Below are 17,320 nucleotides of genomic sequence, written 5' to 3' on the forward strand. Positions count from 1 at the left end.
CATGGTACCATCTTGCAGAGATATAGTGTAATGTTACAATAAGGACCTTGACATTACAATCCCACAATCTTATTGAAACTTCTCCCATTTTACTTATACTCATGTGTATTTAGTTCTATGTGATTTCATCACATGTAAGTTGATCATAGTCAAAATACAGAACATTTTCATCACCACATAGATTCCTCATGTGGCCCTTTTGTATGCACATCTCTTTCCCTAACTCCTAGGAAGCTCTAATCTGTTCTTAATTTCTAAAATTTCATCTTTAAAAATTTTATACAAATCAAATAGATCATATAGTATGCAATCTTCAGGAACTGGTTTTTTTTTTTTCCCACTCAATATAATTCCCTGGATCTTCATCCAAGTTGTTTCACAGATAAAGAGTTCATTCTCTTTTACTGCTTTTCTTAGTATGGATATATCACACTTTGTGCAAACATTCACCCATTGAAAGACATCTGGGTTGTTTCAGTTTGGGGCTATACAAATAATTTTATGTATAGATTTTTGTGTGAATGTAAGTTTTCACTTCTCTGGGATAAATGCCCATGAGTGCAAATTGCTGTGTCATATGGTGGTTTCATGTTTAGTTTTATAAGGAAGTGCTGAACCACACTTCCTTATAAAGTGCTATACCACAGAGGTTTTTAAACCATGGATAAATTGTTGAAGTTTATCAAACCCCTTTATCATCGCCTGTTTAGTTCTTTTTTTTTTTTCTTTATTCTGTTACAGTGGTGAACTACATTGGTTAGTCTTTGATTTAAAGGAAACATTCTCAACTGAGTTTTGTTTGTCCTCCTTTTTCTAGTCCCTTCAGGTGTATGTTTAGATTGTTTGAGATGTTTCTTATTTCCTTAGGGAAGGATTGTATTGCTATCAACTTTCCTCCTGGCACTGCTTTTGCTACTTCCCACAGATTTTTGGATCATTGTTTTCATTTTCATTTGTCTCCAGGTGTTTTTTTTTTTTAATTTCCTCTTTGATTTCTTCATTGATCCATTGATTGTGTGTTCTCAGTCGGTCACTAGGGTCTGACTCTGTGATCCTATGGATCACTTTTCATGCCCACCAGTATTCTCTGTCCATGTAATTTTCCAGGCAAAAATACTGGAGCAGCTTGCCATTTCCTACTCCAGGGCATCTTCCTGATCCGGGGATTGAACCCATGTATCCTGAGTCTCCTGCATTGGCAGGCAGATTCTTTACCTCCACATCATATGGGAAGCCCCAATGATTGTTTAGTAGCATATTATTTGGCCTCTGTGTGTTTGTGGTTTTCCACAAATTTTTTTTCCTTGTAGTTGATTTCTAGTCCTATATTGTTGTTGGAAAAGATGCTTGATATAGTTTCAGTCTTCTTAAATTTACTGAGGTGAGTTTTGTGGTCTAACATACCACATATATGTATATAAAACCCCCACTGGCCTTCCAAGCCAACTATTTTGGTGGTTTATCCTCCCAGTGCAGGATTCTTTAGGCCTAGAGCTCTATATTGGGCTCAGACTCCTAGCTCCTTTGGGAGAATGTCTGCAATTATCTTTTTGTTTGTGAGTCATCTACCTGGGAATGTGGGTCTCATGTATCTCACATCTCTGCCCCTCTTACTCATCTTTTTTGTAGTGTTCTTCATATCTTCAGCTGTAGAAGATCTTCTCAGCTAGTCTTCACGTCATTCTCATTAATAGTTGCTCTGTAAATAGTTGTAATTTTGATATGCCTGTGGGAGGTGAGCTTAGGCTCTTCCTACTCCATAATCTCAGCCCCCCTAACTGTATATTTTAAATGGTGAATTGCATAATATATGAATTATAGCTCAATAAAGCTACTATATATATATATAAATACAAGTTATAAAATGTGTCATGGGCTTTGCTGGTGGCTCAGCAGTAAAGAATCCACCTGTCAATGCAAGAGATGTGGGTTCAGTCCCTGGCTCAGGAAGATCTTTTGGAAAAGGAAATGGCAACCCACTCCAGTACTCCTGCCTGGGAAATCCCATAGACAGAGGAGCCTGGTGGGCTAAAGTCTATGAGGTCTCAAAGAGCCAGACATGACTGAGCATGCATACACACATGGGATACACTCATTTCCTGGATTAATTTTTGAGTATTCTGATTTTCACATAATCTCAAACATTTGGTTATAACTTTAGGGTTAAATTTTTCTCTTAGTAAGCTTTAGGGAGTATCAGTTTGTTCCAAAATTTTTCATATGGTTAATGGCAAATTCACTTCCTTTACCTTTTAAGATATGATGTGAAAATTAAGGGGCTGAATAAAAAAGAATATCCACTGATAAATGCTCAAGTTGCATTTAATATATCTGTGTACCTACATCATCATCCATCAAGAAAACATTATTTTTTTCACAAGTGTTTCTAAGCAAATGACTGCTCTGGGGAGCCCTCATAAAACCAATTAACTATGAACTCTCTGGGACTCATTTTTGTCCTCTGTAAAATGGAAGAACTTGTTTAATCATGACTTTCAGACTTTGCTCCTTTAAGTCCTGGGTGTTCAAAGAATTAATTCACAAAATAAGGTGTTGGAGATGTGACAAACATAGAGGCATTGCCGCCAGAAATCCCTTTCAATAAAAGCAGCCCTGCTTTCTGTTCGCATATTATTTGAACTTCTTCACTGGATTTCATCTGAAGGGATCAGATACTAAAATGAACTTGAAAACCATTGGATTAGATTCTATCTAGCTCTAAGCCATCTAAGATTGATTCTGCAATCTTAACAGAAGGAAGAGTTGTTTTAACTTTTTATATTTTGTGTGTTTTATATTGTGTGTTTTATATATTATATGTTTCTAAGGAACTAAGTGACTAGGTACCTGGGTGATACGTGAGGCTTGGCTGAGGGAACAAGTAGGAATTGATCCTGTTAGAGGGGACCCCAGGGATGGATTCTTTTCTCATAAAATGATTCATAGTCCCTCCTCAGGAACTAGAGAAAAGACTCAAGTATTGTAGCTATTTCCCCAAGCACTGTTGCCTCCACTCATTTGATGACAGCACAGCAGTGTTGGTGAATTCAAGGTAAAGCCAATGTGGAGACCGTGGCTTCAGTTTTCCCCTCCTCCTCCACCACTTCCTCCTGCCGCCCTGGCGGTTCCCCCCATTTTGGCTGGGGTGTGATAGAGCAGAACTGAAGTTTATTTTAACGTCTCTTAGGTCAGACACTTCAAAGCTGCCACAGTTCCTGGAAATCTACCCCAGCCTCGACAGGCTCACCAGTTGAGACACAGAATGTGGTCCTTTCATAGCCTCTAGTATCATGGAAAACAGTCCAGTTTTTCCTTGCTGACTACTGCATAGTTAACGAGTCTTCATTGCAGGACTGGCTGCCTCAAAACTTAGGGAGGATGCCTGCCGGGTACTGTGTACGCTACAGTGTGTATAAAACACCGGGTAGGGTTGGCACAGAGTGCTTCATTACAAACTCCATTCTATTTTCAGCTAAGAAGAGAAGATTTATAAGGTGCAAATTGTAAATACTAGAATCACTAATGTGGATAATTGCAATGCTTTCTGGAGACCGTTCTCTGGGCTGGAATAGGAGAAGCGTTGCATCTACCCGAGCTCCCTCACCCATCTGTCTCCAGTGTAACCCCTTACATTCCAACCCCCACTCTGCTTGCAGAGTAATCCATCTCAAATATAGACCTGATCATGCCATGTTCTGCCTCACTGCCTGAGATGGATTTCCATTGACTTCTGAATAAAGTAAAAACTGTTTGGCAGAACATACCAACACCAGCTTTATCCTGTACGTTTGGTTCTTCCCATTCTGTGATAACTTTAGCTGGGGGTCAGAAACTGAAGTTTTAGCTGGGTAGAATGTTGAGAATATCTTCTTTTTTCTTTTTAAAATAGTCTTGTGTTGCTCAAGAGTAGTTCTCAAGTCTTCTTGCAACAAAATTAATGTGTATCTTTATTAAAAAGATACTTCTAAGCACCTAAACCCGAAAACTGCTGTTTCTTGTTGTTTAGTCACTAAGTTGTGTTTGACTCTCGCAATCCCATGGACTGTAGCCCACCAGACTCCTACATACATGGGATTTCCCAAGCAAGGATACTAGAGCGGGTTGCCATTTCCTTCTCCAGGGGATCTTCCCAACCCAGGGATCCAACTTGAGTCTCCTGCATTGGCAGGTGGATTCTTCATCACTGAGCCACTAGGGAAAAGCCTGCTGTTTCTTATAGCTGTAGTTTAAACAGAGGTGCTAGTACCAAGTGGATTTCAATGCCTTTGGGAGGCTGTGGCCTTGCCCCTCAAAATGAATTTGAAGGTTCTACACCTCTGGTAGCCAGTGCCTGCTGGGGACAGGTGCTGTGGCCATTGGGTCCCTGAGTGCCCTCTTCCCCTACATGTGATGGGAGGTTTGGGGGAATGTACAAGTGTACCATGCCCTTTCTTGATCCCTGCAGACAGAGATGTGGGTGCCCGAGCACACTGAATACAGATCATGAAGGTGGAGGAGACCACAGTCAGCAAGTGCCACTGATCAGGAGTCAAGCAGTTCTGCTACTCCAAGATCAGCTTCACACTGCCCCATCAGGTCCTGTGTTGCTAGCACAAGCCATGCTTCACCAACAAGAGGCCCAACACCTTATTTTATGTGCAGGTCCTCCCAGTCCCCAGGGCTGCCCAAACAAAACTCTTTGGGTAAACCAAAAACCAAAGCAACAAACAAACAAAAAACTTTTAATAATAGAGTGAATATTTACTGCCAGGCATTACATTGTATGTTCTAGGTTAACTTTCTTCTTTTCAATCTTTTCAACAACCTAAGACATAGGTGCTATTCCTGACTCGATCTGGGGGATAAGGAAACTTAGGTAAAGAGAGATTAAATAATTATCCAAGTTCACCAGTATCAAAGCCAGGTTTGAAATCCTGGCAGTCAAGCTTCACAAGTCATCCTCTTAACCATGCTCCCTTATAATAAGTCTTACTGAAAATGCAGATTCACAGGGTTCATTTACAGTCTAAGAGTATACATTTTAAACAAGATTCTAAGGTAATTCTTCAATAGACTTGTTTGAAACCATTTTGCTCAACTAGAAAACAGTAGGTGAGTGCCCTCTAGTGCATATATACAAGTGTTACACATTGAATTGAATCGAAATTGCGACTCCACGGACTAACAAATAGAGTCCAAGGAACTATCCAGGCCAGAATACTGGAGTGGGTAGCCTTTCCCTCCTCCAGGGGATCTTCGCAACCCAGGGATCAAACCCAGGTCTCTCGAATTGCAGGCAGATTCTTTACCAGCTGAGGCACAAGGGAAGTGTTACACATTTGTTCGTGTTAAATCAGATCTTTTTAATCTGTTGCTTACTGAAGAGCCATATTTCATGATGCACAAATTTTAAGAACTGCATTAGGATAAAGTATTTCCATTTCAATGACTTAACTGATTAACACTATATTAAATTTCTTTTGCCACAAAAAATTATGTAATTATTCCAGTAACTGTCTCTCATCAGATTTTAGCAGCTCCTGGAAATTTAATTATTGAAAGCCTCCATCCCAGCATGTCTGGTGACTAGAAATAGAAGCTCATGGTCTTAGTGCACAGCAACTGCTAAATGTGAAACTTCGAATGCACATTGCAGAGCGGCAGATCTTACTCATCCTATCTGTGGTGGCTTCATGACATCAGTAATTGTCTTCAACAGGTTCTGCTCAATTTATTTCTCAGAAGGGGATTACACTTAGAACCTTCTGTTTTTTCTTATCCTCTTTAAGTTAGAGTTGGAAGGGAAGAGAATCAATTAACTCTTTACTGTGATATAAATATATGTAAATCCCCTGTACTACTATGTTACTCTATTGCTTATTCCCAAACAGAAAACCATCCATTAGTTAGAATTAAATGTCTATAATAAGAAGATCCCAAAATGTAGTGGCTAAAGCAAGATTGAAGTTTATTCTCTCTAATATAACTATTTAGATATAGTAGCTCTGACATCTATACTCAACATACAGATTCCATTTGGAGTTCAGAATAGCTGATCCACTTACAACTCTTACATCTGTATCCCAACCAATGGAAAAATGGCCAGGGAAGAACACATCCTTTCCTTTCAATGACAAACCCAGAAGTGGCATGCAACAATTTTGCTCACATCCCATAGGCCAGACTTTGGCCATAAGCTTCAAGGGAGGGTGGAAATGTAGTCTTTAGTGAGAGAGCTATATGTCCCAATAAAACCTTGACTTTCATAATTCAAGGAAGAATTGGAGAAAAGATTTTCAGTGGACAAATAGTTGTCTGTACCACAAACCAACTTCTATATTTGAACATTTTTATGTGATTTTCTAAGCAGCCAGCTATTCACAGAAAATAGGCAAGAAAGCAAGTATCAGATATTTCAAGAATAACAGTTAATGAAATGATACAACTTTTACATAGGTGCTGCTGATTCAGTTGAGAACCTGGTTTCTTATCCATCAGAGTTGTTGTTCAGTTGCTAAATTGTGTATGACTCTTTGAAACCCCATGGACTGCAGCATGCCAGGCTTCCCTGTCCTTTACTATCTCCTAGAGTTTGCTCAAACTCATGTCCATTGAATTGGTGATACCATCCAACCATCTAATCCTCTGTTGCCCCCTTCTCCTCCTGCCCTCAAGCTTTATCAGGGCCTTTTCCAGTGGGTCAGCTTTTTGAATCAGGTGGCCACAGTATCAGAGCTTCAACTTTCAGCATCAGTCCTTCCAGTGAATATTCAGGGTTGATTTTCTTTAGGATTGACTGGTTTGATCTCGTTGCTGTCCAAGGGACTGTCCTTCATAGTAGAGATTTATGGACCTAGACAATCAGTTCAAAAGTAAATAGAAGCAGTCCTTGCATTGCATGGCTTCAATATGCATACATTTAAGTTAGTTACTGTGGTTTAGCTAAATATCACTAGTTGCCCAACCACACAGTTCAAATTTCAGTTACTATACCCCCCCCACACGTATATGTGGTAGACAGAGATAGAGATGGATATATAAAGTACAAACTTGGTGCTAGCTCTTCAGTCCACAGATCACTACATAGATAACAGATGCACATGCTATTCACTGACCAATCACATTAATTTTTTTGAAAGTCTGTTGGTGGCAAACTAAATGTCAATTGACAGAGGAATGGATAAAAAAGATGTAGTTCATATATACAATGGAATATTACTCAGCCATAAAAAATGAAATAATGCCATTTGCAGTGACATGGGTGAACCTAGAGATTATCATACTACGTGAAGTATGTCAGACAAAGACAAATGCCATATGATATCACTGATATGTGGAATTTTAAAAATGATACAAATGAACTTATTTTCAAAATAGAAACAGACTCACAGACTTCAAAAACAAACTTATGGTTACCAAAGAGGAAATGGGGCTGGGGCAGGGATAAATTAGGAGGTTGGGATTAACATATATACACTACTATATACAAAATGAATAATTAGGACTTTCCTGGTGGCACAATGGATGGAGATCTGCCTGCCAATGCAGGGGACACAGGTTTGATCCCTGGTCCAGGAAGATCCCAAGTGTCATGGAGCAACTGAGCCCACACACCACAACTACTGAGCCCAAGTGTTGCATCTACTGAAGTTTGTGTGCCTAGAGCTTGTGCTCTGCAACAAGAGAAGCCACCACAATAAGAAGCCCAGGCACTGCAATGATGAGTAACCCCTGCTCACTGCAACTAGAGAAAGCCTGCATGCAGCAATGAAGATCCAGTGCAACCAAAAATAAATAAGGTGGATTATATTTAAAAACAGGTAATCAATGAGGACCTAATGTGTAGCTCTGGGAATTCTACTCAATATTTTTTAATAACCTATATGGGAAGAGAACTTGAAAAAGAATGGGATAATAGATGTATACATATCAACATAACTGAATCACTTTGCTGTGCACCTGAAACTAACACAACATTGTCAATCAACTATACTCCAATATAAAATAAAAATTAAAAAAAAAAGTTATTGGTGACTGGCCACTGCACATTTGCTACTCAGTTTACATACAGAGAGCAAAGTGTGTAGCTATGTTGCTTCTTTGTCTACCAGTGATAAACCCATGTGACATTTTACAAAAATGATAATTGGACAGTAGAGATGAAAGTAAAGAAACAAAAGTGAAATTCTAATTGAATATAAATGGAATTAGAAAAAGCTGATCAAGGAAATGTCATCACTGCCACTGTTTGAGACACAGATGCTTAGCTAGAGGAACTGTTAGTCCGTGTTCTCCAGAGAAACAGAGTCAACAGGATGTGTACATATATATACACATAGTGAGAGACATATTTTAAAGAGTTGGCTCACATGACTATGGAGGCTGACAAGTGAAAATGTGCAGAGTGAACCTGTCAGTGTACTGGAGACCTAGGTGAAAGCTGATGGTGCAATTCAAGATGTGACTAAATATCTGGACACAATGGCTCAACCAGGTTGACACATAACACTAAGCATCACAGGAACTTCGTGAAGGTTGACTTATTGACACAGATGAAAAAAGTGGTTATGACAAGCCAGATAAAGATGTCCCAGAGGAAGCATTGCTGGTAAACAAAGAAACAAACAAGAAATCTTCACATTACAGAACTCTTGGAATGTTTGACAACACCAAAAGTGCAAGGATAAATTATTGGAAGCTAATACAAACTTAGAAAGGAGACTGACAATTCACCAAGGAATAGAAAAGATGCTTGCTCCATATTGCAAGATATACAACAAAAAAGGCAGTTATTTTGGCCACACCTCACTGCTTGCAATATCTTAGTTTCCCGACCAGGGATTGAACCCACGTGCTTGCAGTGAAAGCAGAGAGTCCTAACCACTGGACAGCCAGGCGATTCCCAAAACTATTCTTGATAAGCACAAAGAAATAAAACACTTTACTTCTGAATGTTTTTAATGTTTTAAGTTGAAGGGTACTAAGTAAATATTAATTTTGCTATTTTTTCATTTATAATTTACAGTAACCAAATCTTTAATGTTTTGACAAAATGTTTTTAAAGACTACAGAACAATCAGTTCTTTTTTTACATTGATTATTAAGATTGATTTGTTTGGCTTCTGTTCGCATGGTCATTTTTATGATCCCAAAGTACCATGGAAAATGGGTATTGACTGTGTGATATTTCATTTAAGGAGATTGTCTGGTGGCTCAAATGGAATTTCTTTCTAGGAGAGTGGGAGAGGGTATTAGCTCCTTTGTGTACTCTGAAGTTCTGAGCAAGATGTAGGGATTTAGAAAATGTTGGTCTCATTGTTTTAGTAGAATGGCTCTGAATCAGATAGTAAAGTAATGTTACAACAACATTAGAAGCAAAGTCCACACTTGGTCTATGTCTAAACCTAAGCTTCAGTTTCTTGATCCATCATGTGAGGGTAAAAACGGTGGTTCTTTCTTTTATGGGGTTGTTTTCAACATAGCACATAGAAGGTGTTAAATAAATGTCTATAGGAAGAATGAATGACCAGGACTCAGTATGACTGACAATAGTTATCCCACAAAGTTCTCATAAGCTCTTGCTTACAGTGGAGACTAGGACAGTCTGCCTAACAACTAGTTAGAATGAGGGTGAGGGGGGGTCAAATACTTAGAGCAAGAAAGCCTGATCCCTTGAGGCTACATATATTAGGACCAAAAGTATTTAATCTTTTCCTTCATTCCTCATTCCTATTCCCCTTGACCTTTGTGCTCTCTTACTGGAGGCTGAATGGTTCAATTTGGGAAAAGGAGCAAAGGAATTAAACCTTGGGTCTGGCCATGGGGGTCTCCTGATGGTGCCTATTCGTGCATTTTTAGTTCTCTCTGTTGCCTCACTCTTCTCAGCAAAAAACAAAAACATGCTCGAGTCTTCCAGCTCAGACAAAAGATCAGTCTTATAAGCGCCTACCCAAGCTTCTATTGTTCTATGTATTCTTTTGAATTACCTGCCCTCTCCTCTGGTTTTCTGAAGCTCTTGTTGCAAAGAAATCCAGTGATTTCACAATTTCTAGCATCCAGTACTCAGCGCTAAGCTCTCCAATCAGAAAGTGCAGCTTTCTACCCACTGGTCACACTGTCCTCCTTGGCTCCCCATCGCATGCTTCTGGGACATAAGACTTCTTGTTTCTTTTGTCTCTAATGTGTCTGGTGCCCTGTCTTCTAACTTTGAACCCTTCATCCCTTTGTTTCTGTGAACTTTTTATCACTTCCGCTATGGGCCTCTCATAAATCTACGCTTTCAGTCCTTATGCCTCTCTAGACCCACATTTCCGTTTACACAGACCACCAGGATCTTAAGTTCAATGTGTCTATAACGAGGGAAGTGTTTCAAATGTGCTTCTCTCTCCCTCTACATTCATTCAACCCATCGCTTCTGGAAGCAACTCCTGGTCCTAGCTAAACAGATAGATAGGGGAGAAAAGGTCACTCTAGATAGATGCAGAGAACAAAGGAAACTGATCCTTGACTCTTAAACTTACTAAAATGTTTGGGTTTATGGGTTTAAGTTAAAAGGCTTTAAATGTATATTTTTCTGAAAGGTTGCTGCTGAGCCATGAAAGACGCCTGGATTCTTGGCCTCTGGAGGAGAGGAATTTTATCCAAGGCTGGTGACAAGGCTTGATCACTCAGAGTTTTTGTGTAATAAAGTTTTATTAAAGTGTAAAAGAGAGAAAGCTTCTGACACAGACATCAGAAGGGGGCAGAAAAAGTGCCCCATTGCTAGTTTTTAGCAAGAAGTTATACACCTATCAGCAGGCTGCTAATTAGAGAAAAGAAATGTCTCGAAACTCAGAGAGTGGCACCAGGCCCCTCACCCACAACATTCATTTTGAGATAACACTAGCAGAAGGTGAGTCATCCTGGGCCATAAAACGATTGACATGAATCTTGAAGAAAGACAGGTTTCCAAGCAAATACATAGGCTCATTCACATAGCTTAAGAGAACATTTCCATGGGTAAAACACACTGGTTTGTTGAGCCATTACAGGTTCTGAGTGTCAGGCAGAACTGACTTGAAGAAAGACAGAATCTAGGGTAAATACATAATTCATTAACATAGCTTAAGAAGAATATTTCCATAAGAAAAACACATTGGTTAGCTCAAGGTTTGAGAAAAGTTAAGTTCAAGTGGAACCAGGTACCGTCATGGCAACACAGAATTCTAAAAGAAACCTCCTTTTAATTTTGTATAGAGAAAGGAAAAAAATCTGACACTTGTAGCTTTTTTCCTCCTGCCACTTAAGAGAGAGATAAAAAACATCTGACACTTGCAGCCTAGTTCCTTCATTTGGGGGCCCCTAGCCTTCCTGCCTGTTACCCTCTCCTTTTCCAAGACAGTACTCCAGTCCATCCACCACCTGAGATGAATTCTCCATGACATGAATGGGAGGAGCAGCTTTCATCTCTTATGCAAAAACCACCAGTTGCAAGCGTCATGAAGTCATCATGGAGGCAGGTACCAGCAGCAATGTTATTGTTATTCTTATTTCCATCTGCTCATTAGGATTACTCAACAGCAATCTAATGCCCATTGTTCCCTGACTGCCTAATAGAAAGGACACTTGCATATATCACAATTTTTTCCTAACATTTTCCAAAATGACTTCCCCGCCCCTTCTTTTCAGTTGACCCATGATATTTTTAAGCCTCCTAAAATGGATGTTGAGAACATAGTATAGTGAAGGGATGGGTGGAAAGAAGTTGAACTCCTGCATTCACACAAATGAACATCTGGAGAGCCTCAGCTAAGCTGGTGGAAGCAAGTCTTTCAATAACTGTCTGGATCAAAGTGATTACCTCCTGTCTCCTCTCTTTCTGAATTTCATATTTTTGTTAATTTTAGATCCACACTGGCTCAATAGCTGGAATCATCTTCAAAAGCTTCTCTCTAAAGTAGGCATTTACAATATCATTTGCTTATCATATTTCCCCTTTTCTAGAAATGACATCCCACACTCACCACCGATTCTCTCCAACACTAATTATAGAGGGAGGTCCCCTGTGTCTTAACATGATCCTATCTCCTACCCTTAGCTATTATTGATTGCTTCCAGGGTGGGCATCTGAGCAAAGGAGGAATACAGTATTAAAAAGACTTAAGCTGCAAGTAAAAGAAAATCTGACAACTAATACCTTATTTATTTTTTCCTGTATAACAATAACTACAAAGGTAGGCAGCCCAGGGCTGGTGCATCTGCTCAAGAATGTCATCAGGAGCCAGGCTCCTTCAATATTACTGCTCTGTAATATTGAAGGAGAAATATATTTCTCATGGGACTTTCCTAATCTTGGTCACAAAATGGTTGCTGCAGATATCACGTACATATAACTATAGGGAAGAATTACAGAGGAGCCAAAGATGGAACATGAAAGACTTAAGCGGCTGGCACCATGGTTTTCTTTATTTTATAAAAGTTTTCTAGAATACTTGGTAATATCTATACCTCTATGAAAAACTAATTTCTAAATTACTTCAGTAAAGAAAAAGAACAAGTCAGCAACACTGAATTGGATATTTAGCTTATATCTAGCTTTAAAATCATTTTAATGATTCATGTAAATATTTGCCTCTAAAGACCTAAAAGTTTAGAATGCAAATTCTCAGTCAAAAATCGAGTAAAAATCTCAAAAATTCCACTTCTTTGATAATCTCACTGCTATCAATCCACATTTGTGCATACTAACCTGCTTTAGTCATGTCTGATTCTGTGCAACCTCATGGATTGTAGCCCGCCAGACTCCTCTGTCCATGGGATTCTCTAGGCAAGAATACTGGAGTGGGTTGCCATGCTCTCCTCCAGGGGATCTTCCTGACCCAGGGATAGAACCCGAGTCTCTTATGTCTCCTGCACTGGCAGGTGGGTTCTTTACCACTAGCAACATCTGAGAAGCCCTATAAACCAACAACCACCCCCATTAGAATTTCTGATAAATTGGGCTAAGTAAGCCAAGGCAAACATATCTGTTTTGCAATACAGTACTTTGCTAATAATTAGCCTGACTTTCTGTAGCTAGCTGAAAGTAACCAAACTGAGTCACTTGAATAATATATTTCTTAAGTTTGGCTCTCCAAATTTGGGAATTGGTGAAAATAGTACAATTTAGTAAATGCAGTGGAGTTATGACTGTGTGTGTGTTGTGAGAAGGCAAAGTTACCAGAGGGATGTCAGGGTCTCTTCTAATTCTCTCTACAAAAGGGCAGACTCATATATTATTGGCAGGCCTGAAGTCAGTTACGTTAAACAGCACTTTGATAAAGGGATATTTTCTGCCATATCAGTAAACAAAGGCTATCACAGTCATCAAAGATTGAAGCCACCACTGGACAATGAGCTAGTGAGCCCTGAGGGAACTCATGTTGTGAAAACACAGGCTACTGGCCCCAGATAGGTGAGGTGCATATCAGAGGAATGATTTCAGTGAGCCCAGGCTCTTCCACCTTCTCATGCACAGAAAAAGCACTAAATTCCTTAACTTGAGCTATCTGATTTTCTTTATTGTTAATAACCTTTTGACTTCAGACTACTTGCCCTTTGTTGCAAAATTTCTATATATCCTGACTCCCCACCCCTCCTCACCTTTTCAAAACAGTTCTCTCAGGATTACTTGAGATGCTGTCTCCTATAAATTGCTATCAAATGAAACATAACTCTTAACATTTAGGTTGTGAAATGATTTTTAGTTGACAACTTTAGGGCACAGAGGAGGGGAAGTCCATAAGGATTCTGTGAAGCATGTGGATTTGAAAACTGATAATGTATCTATCTATACCTTGTGAACTTGAATAAGGCTAGTCAGAATCTTTTGGCTGGTAGGGTCACACAGAACAGATAGCAGTGCAGGCAACTGGGTTCAAAAAGGATGAGAACCTCTACCTTACACCCTAAGTCTTACTACTTGCTGTAAACTTAAAAGATTTTATCCCTGTCAACTTTCTGATGCTTGAAATTGCTTGATTAGGGCTTGTCTTTTACTCTACACTGACAAATAAAATTTACATACTAGTGTCTTCCTTGGAGACAATTTGAATCCCTAGGAATTGTGGTTTAAATTCGCACTGATCAGGCTGTTAAGGTCTTTTTCAAGCATAGCATAACAAGATGAGGGTAGGGAAGGCACTGGAAACCAGAAGAAGAAATGAGAGAGGCCCCAGGCATAGCAAGGCTAAGGATGGGGAGGGGTGGAAATCTGGAAACTAGCAGACAGTTGGGCTCAAGACCAGCCCATCTGCCTGGACAAATGTTCAAAATAGCCTGTGCCTGCTTATCTTTTACTAGCTTTATGGGTATTCCCAGAATTAAGGCACTAATGGGCCAGAGAGTTTCCTTTTTATTAATGAAGTTCATTCATCACAACCAGGCTCAGTCAAACTCCATCACAGGCATCTGGAAAAGGCAAATAAACTCTTTCTTGAGTGACAGTTCTTTTTCTGTTTTTTTTTTTTTAATTAAGGTATAATCAACCTATAATATTAAATTGATTTTAGGTGTACAACATAATGATTTTATAAACATATATCTATTGCAGAATGATGGTTGCAATAAGCTAGTTAACATCTATCACCATACATAGTTAACATTTTTATCTTGTGATAAGAACTTTAAGACCTACTCCTTTAGCAACTTTCAAATATACAATACATAGTCACCATGCTGTAGCTTACAGCCCCAGGACTTATTTTAGAACTGAAAGTTTGTATCTTTTAACTCCCTTCATTCATTTTGTCCCCCCACCCCCATTTCACTGTCTCACAACACTCTTCTTGATTCCTTCAGAACACCTGGCCGTTTCTCCTGTCTAGTCTGCCCTCTGTTCATTCATTCTATAAACATTCAGGGCCAATTACATTCTGGGCGCCGTGGTAGGTGCTGGGGATACAAAGACCCTGCTCTAATGAAGCTCACAGTCTGGTAGGGTAAACAGACATTGTTGTCTGTAGGACAAGTATGAGGTAGAGGTAAGCACAGGGGCCGAGGGGAGGAGAAGATGCTATCCAAGTCAACCTGGGAGTGTCAGGGATGGCATTGTGGGAGGCGAGGCCAGAGCCCAGTTCTGAAAGGCACATGAGAGTTGGTCAGGTAAAGAGAGGGGCGGCAGGAATGGGATTAGCAGTGATTAGTGACTGTGGGCTGGTGTACTGGCCTGGAATCCAGGATGCAGCAAGAATATCCCTGATGGGGTTGAGGTCCCAGACTGCCCAGTGGATCTTTCTTCTCTGAACATAGACACCATCTGCCCTTCACCTCCTCTTTTACAACCTCAGGTATTCTTTCCAATGGTCTAGACCACCCAAGAAGGGTTAATACCCAACTAACGTTCCTTTTGGGCTTCCCTAGTGGCTCAGTGGTAAAGAATCTGCCTGCCAGTGCAGGAGACACAGGTTCCATCCCTGGGTTGGGAAGATCCCCTGGAGAAGGAAATTGCAACCTACTCCAGTATTCTTGCCAGGAAAACCCCATGGACAGAGGATCCTGGTGGGCTACAGTCTATGGGGTCACAAAGAGTTGGAAACGACTTAGCAACTAAGTCGACTTCGGCATCAACATTTCTTTATCCTCACCCACACGGCCCCCAGACTCTCCCTGTCCCTGCTGAGGGCCAAACTGCCTTAAGTTTCTTCAGCTCTGCTTCTCTTCTGCCAAAAGACCTACCAGGCTTCCAGGTTGGGCTTGGTCCCCTCCTGGTGCTCACTCAGCCCCCACGTTCCCTGCAGTGGGTCATGTTATACAGTGATAGTTATCTTTCTTTTCCTTTGCCAACTTAGTCTCCCAGCAAGTTATACTGTGGCTAAAACTTCCCCTAATGTAGTTTATTCACTTCCTAATCCAGGCATTTAACACTCATTGAATCTGCTAGGAAGTCAAGCACACCCACCCAGCCAAGAATGGTCTCTGTGTGAGAGTCACTGGATGCAGTTATCTGTGGATGATAAAATATCTGCCTTAAACAACTGGTTTGACCTGTAGCCATGGAAGTTCCACTGCTGCATCTAGCCACAAAGAAAAAAAACGTAGAAACCACCACCAATGGCTTAATTATCTATTACTAGAAATTAAAATCATCTTGGAGATTTAAGGGACAAATTAGCCCATGACAGTCCTTCTTACAGTTTTATTTTTATTTTGGCTTGATGGCCTGGCTTCAGGACCTTAGTTTCCCTCCAGAGATTCAACCGGGGCCCACAGCATTGAAAGAGTGGCCTCTAACCACTGGACTGCTAGGGAAGTCCCTCCTTCTTACACTTACATGTCCAGACATAATGGAACTGTGGCATGGTAACAGAAACAAAAAATAATCTATCAAATCTCTGTTAGCTTCTTTCCTTACTTCTCTAAAGTGTGTGTGTGTGTGTGTGTGTGTGTGTGTGTGTGTGTGTGTGTGTGTGTGTGTGTGTGTGTGTGTGTGGTGTGTGTGTGTGTGTGTGTGTGTGTGTGTGTGTGTGTGTGTGTGTGTGTGTGTGTGTGTGTTGAGGGGGTAGGTGAATGTCCTGCCTAGTTAACAGGAGTTGTTCAAAGTGTGAAAAATATTTGGCAGCATCCTACAACTATAGGATAAGTATTTTTAAATCTCTATTCCTTGATCACTCAAACACACCAGGTGATGAGTTTTATGCTGTTCTAGTACTGTTAGGTAGTTAGAATAGGAAAAAGGAGTCCAGAATGGCAGTGGCTAAAAGACGAGGAAGGGAAAAGCCTGCGAAGATAAAACAAAGCAAGGTCTGAGGACCAGAGTGAGGACCTCAGGTAAAACCAACAGCACTCCTGGATAGCCTAATTTACATAGGGCAGGCCCAGGGAGAGGAGAAAAAACATATAAAAAGAGGAGCCAAAATTGGGCTGGGGGCCTCTCTTCAGGTCTTTTGAGAAACCATGCCCTCATGCTTGAGGATGTCTTTTCCTTTACTTTTGAAATAAAACTCAGCTGTAACACAGAGCTGTAACACTAGTCCAACCCAGGGCTGTTACACTGATCTGTCCAAGGGCTGTAACGCTGGTCTGTCTGTCGCTTTCAAATTTTTGTTGTGAGGAGCCAGAACCTGAGGAAATTACAAACTCCCCCAACAGTACAATACTTTGCTTTTCTTATTTCTAAAATAATTCAGTGGACACTGTATAGGCAAGGCCTGGGAAGATTTTAATGCTAGACCTGTGCTGTGTAGTTGATCCCAGAAATACTTTTCCTAGAATTTTCTTATGAGCCCTTTATTATAGCTTTTCTTACTCCCTTTAAAAACTAGTTCATCGGTAAGGAGTTTCCCAGGCTCCCCCCCACCGCCTCCACAATTGTCCAAACTCTAGA

The 17,320-nt window shown here is 40.3% G+C and overlaps 1 non-coding gene across 1 annotated transcript; it reads left to right on the top strand.

The window, feature by feature from the left end:
- Positions 1-4,184: 4,184 nt before the first annotated feature.
- Positions 4,185-4,316, top strand: LOC145540034 (small nucleolar RNA SNORA68). The gene has a single exon (XR_014078160.1). It is a non-coding gene; the product is annotated as a small nucleolar RNA SNORA68 (small nucleolar RNA).
- Positions 4,317-17,320: the final 13,004 nt, after the last annotated feature.

The sequence above is a fragment of the Giraffa tippelskirchi genome, chromosome 2 (genome assembly GCF_054371585.1).
Source record: "Giraffa tippelskirchi isolate mGirTip1 chromosome 2, T2T-mGirTip1v1.2.pri, whole genome shotgun sequence".
Classification (NCBI taxonomy): Eukaryota; Metazoa; Chordata; class Mammalia; order Artiodactyla; family Giraffidae; genus Giraffa; species Giraffa tippelskirchi.